This window comes from Eleutherodactylus coqui, chromosome 2 (assembly GCF_035609145.1).
Source record: "Eleutherodactylus coqui strain aEleCoq1 chromosome 2, aEleCoq1.hap1, whole genome shotgun sequence".
Taxonomy (NCBI): Eukaryota; Metazoa; Chordata; class Amphibia; order Anura; family Eleutherodactylidae; genus Eleutherodactylus; species Eleutherodactylus coqui.
The window spans coordinates 130,420,428-130,424,734 of NC_089838.1; positions in this window are offsets into that span (position 1 = coordinate 130,420,428).

A 4,307-nucleotide genomic window follows, 5' to 3' on the forward strand; every position below is an offset into this window, starting at 1 on the left:
GCAAGTGTTCCCCATTGATTGTAATGGGAAACATCACATCGCACACCATGCAATGTGTTTGATTGGCCCATTGAAAACAATGGTCGATGCGTTCCGAGGGACATGAAAAAAAATTAGGCCACAATTTTTTCACCTCGCAGCATTACTGTGGGAGGGTGGAATAATCGATCGTGTAGGACTCCATTCAAAAGAATGGAGTTCATATCCGCGCACTTTTTGTGCATCTCACAACCCATAGAACTTGGAGCGAGATTGGCACCCATCTGAATATAGCCTTAGTGGTTAGAGCAGGGGCCTGACTGGCAGTAGTCAAGCAAGCCACCGCCTTCAAAAATACGTATGTAGGTTTAAAGCCCATGATTGAGGTCAGTAAAAAGGTGTCTTGGCCGTCAGTAAGGCGTTAAAGGAACACTACATATAGAAAATACACTAGAAATATATTAGCCCTCAGTAGTTTGCCAGCCAAATTCAAAAGGGATCAGGAGAAAATTAAAAGGGAATATTTGCTACTGCTAACCCCTTCCAGTGTGATTGAAGATGAGCTAAGAGTAGGGAAAAATGTATTAGCCCAAAGCCCATTTAGAGTAATGGGCTTTGCATGATGCTCAAGCGTTAGCAGCTCTCCACTGTGGCTGAGGGGGATAGATTAGCTAAAAAAGTTGTATACAGCAGCCCTGCCCATAGAATAGGTTGTTTAACTTTTAGCTTTTTTCTAAAATTACTGCCCATGTAAAAATTAGCCAATGTTCTATAAAAAGGGAACACTGGCTTGCAAAAGTAAAAAAAAAAAAATTACATTTTTTTTTTGTAGTAAATCATCTCAAACTCAAAAGACAGTGAGCCAAATTGTTAAGTTTTCTTGTTGCTGAATCACTCAGTCCCATCCAGAGAGAACAGCTATCCCATCTGTGGTGATGAAATGGCTTTGTTACAGGCACAGGCTGTCGCTTTCAGAAGGCGTCGGTAACATCACAGAATACATAGTAACATGTAAAGCAATTCCTTAGGGAATAGGATTCCAGACCCGATCCTATTGAAACAGAAGTTCACACCCTTGGAAGAAATGCAAGACTCAAAACACTTTCTTCCTTTTATTTGCAATGTTATCTTACATTGAGACATGCCATTATAGGAGAAGACCTATTAAACATTCTTAATGAGCCATTACAAGTGTTACAATAAGTTAAAGAATTAACATACAGAAGTTTAGATGAGGAACTGCACAATTAGAACTTCAAACCATTTCACAGGACACTACTGTATGAGAGAATGCGTTCTGAAAAGGTTACTTTCGTGTCTGGCCAAAAACATGAACATAATGTGGTCTCCGAGCAGTCAGATGTCACACAAGATATAGACTTGCATGCAAAAAAAAAAGTTTTCAAACTATAGCCAACTACTTCCTAGGTTACAAATCTGCATTAAAGTCTATTTACAAACTCTGTGCTGGCTACGCCTCGTTTGTATCCAGCAGAATCATCACTTGGCAGGGGGTTCTCAGAAGTCTGGATAGGACACGTGTCCATTTGAGCTCGTTTAGCAGGTGATTTTCAATAGAACACAATCCATACTGTAGTAGTACAGTCTAGATATACAGATGGATTTATACCCCACTAAAGACAGTTTAGAACTCATAAATCAAAAATGGCTAATTGTTGTGGATACCAAATGTTCAGTTCTATGGGGAGAGCACCAACGGATCAAGTATTAAGCATGCTTGTTAGACTTCAGTTAATGTGGCGAGGGTACAAAATGTCAAATTCATAATGTAAATATGTTAAAGGACATAAAAAAAAAGCACTGGCACTAAACTTTGCAAAAAATGCAATGCTAAAATATATCTGGTCTCAAAATATAGATGCATTGGCCATCAAATGATAGTACAGCAAGTGCATTTTAAAAATGGTTTAGTCTGTAGCAGAGAATATCCCAAAAACCTGTAGAATATCTGCAAAGCCAATATACATTCATTTTAAAAGGGGGTTGTAACTATTGCTTGCATTCTTGCTGAGACTTGCTGCTCTGGGAGAGGGGAAGAGCTGCTTTACAGCTCACATTCACAGTTTGGTCTCTGAGCCATTCATGAGGGTGCCGCACAGACTTTACGTTGTGAAAAACAGACTGCAAAAATTAAAACCTAACATATGGCATATTACACAGATGGGTATTTTTTTCTGGCCAAGATGGGGCACACATTTGTATTTACAACCTCTAAATATGACTTTTTACACGAACTAAAAATCGATGTAAAATAAAATAGAAAAAACATTTCATGAAATCCAGACTTGAGTCAGCCACAAACACCTACTTTACTAAAATATTATAATTTACCTATTTTCACAGTAGCAATCTTTTAAATCATAGAACAGGTAAGCATTTCCCCTTAATACCTAAAGTATGTTAAACTGAAAGCGTCACATTCATGACACAGCGGAATCTAGAAGACACTTGTAAAAGGGTTAACCTCGGAGCATCCGCTCTACGGCCACCAAACCAGAATTTGAGAATGCTGACTACATCTCATACAGTCCTCTGCAATTCATTGAACACACCTATAATCCTTTATGGTCACCCTAAAAATGCCCTTATTTAAAGAGATACCATGTCATAAGAGTAGCACTTATCTGGTAAAAAGGGGAAAGAAGCAGAGCTCAATGCAGTTCAGGTTCCTTTGTGATGTCTTGATTGTGAACATGTTGGGGCAGTAATGCAAAAGGTTTGGTAGAAGGGCTAACCGTATTGCAGAAAACAAAACTGCCATGATTGCAATGCAAGTGAACCATTGTACTTCGGTGCTGTAGAATATCATAGGCGATGGTCTTTTTTTTTAATGATCTTGTATCCCTAGCAAATACCACATGATTTAAATAGCAGGAATAATTCATGTCCCCATGTCCTCTAATGTAGACCTTATGGCCCTATCACACGGGTATATTTGCGAATGCAAAATTTACATGCGCTGTACACAGAGAATAGCACCCATGGATTTCAATGGGTTCATACACATTGCTATATACGTAGGGGGGAGGGGAGGGAGAAAAAAAAAAAAAAAAAGCATACTTTACTTTTGTGCACCAAATAGAAGACTATGGGGGGGGGGGGGGGGGGGGGGACACAAATGCATGTGCAATACACAAGGAGATGTGTAATGCGCTGGGAAAAAAAAACACACATTTGGAGCTCATTAGGCTAAATAGCCATTTAATTCATGGAGTGGTTATATCCTATGCACAAGGAGTACAGTAAAATACACTAATATGCGTGCAAATAAAACTTTGTTCATAGCACAAATACGTTGCGCCGAGTCACGCACAACTGCGCATACGCCCGTGTGAAGGACCCATTACTGTAAAGCTTTAACATACATAACTGTGTTCATTGAAGCGACATTCACCTGGACAGAATCCTCAATTAGGGCATCTGTAAATACGATGGCACCACCTCGCGGTTTGTGGATGTGCGGACTGACGATAGGGGGGGGGATGAAGTGTGCTCTGAATGTTACCATGTCCCTGGGTTTACACTTCAGTTCCACAACAGCTGCAGTCATTAACCGCATGCAAACCGGATACTTTTGTTCACACCTTGTCTTTTCTACTGCTAACTAAATGACTGTCATATGGTGAATTAAGTCCAGTGAACTGTGATGGGACAGAAGCCATCACCTTACAACACTATGTGTGTAGCCCCCGCCTAAGAGCACGCATATGTGAAGAACTGATGAAAATACATGCAAAAAATTAAGAAAAAGAACACCCTTTTTTTTTCTTTTTTACCCTAACATTAGAATTACCCCTGAAAAAAAGTTTTCTATCAGTTGGGGAAAGTAGAAAACTCCATAAATTAGCACAGAAAATCTGAAGTGACGACTGCAACAATCTGAGGAGACCATTACAAGTGGATGTTTGGAACACCTCCATCTGGCCTGGAATATTCTGAAATAGGGCTTCGCTGTTACGCCTGCGACCGGGAGTCACATTTCTGCAGTACTTGTGTAATACCAGTCTAAGGGCTCAGATGCTGAACATGCCATACACCATAATGAACAGTTCTTTCTTGCCATAGGTTTCCCTGAACAGACGGCAATGGGTTGTAAAAATTCACATTTTGTCGTAGCACCGGACTGGAGGACTTACTCAGCGAGTATGAGGGTTACTAATAACACATATCATTGTCTACTCAAAGGTAGAAAACTCATCTGTTCTGTTAACCAGCTCTGACACATTTGTGGGAAGATTTTTTTTTTTTCTGTCGAGTTCATAAGCATTACAGAAAAAATAAAGAAAAAAACTGTACAAAGGCAAAAG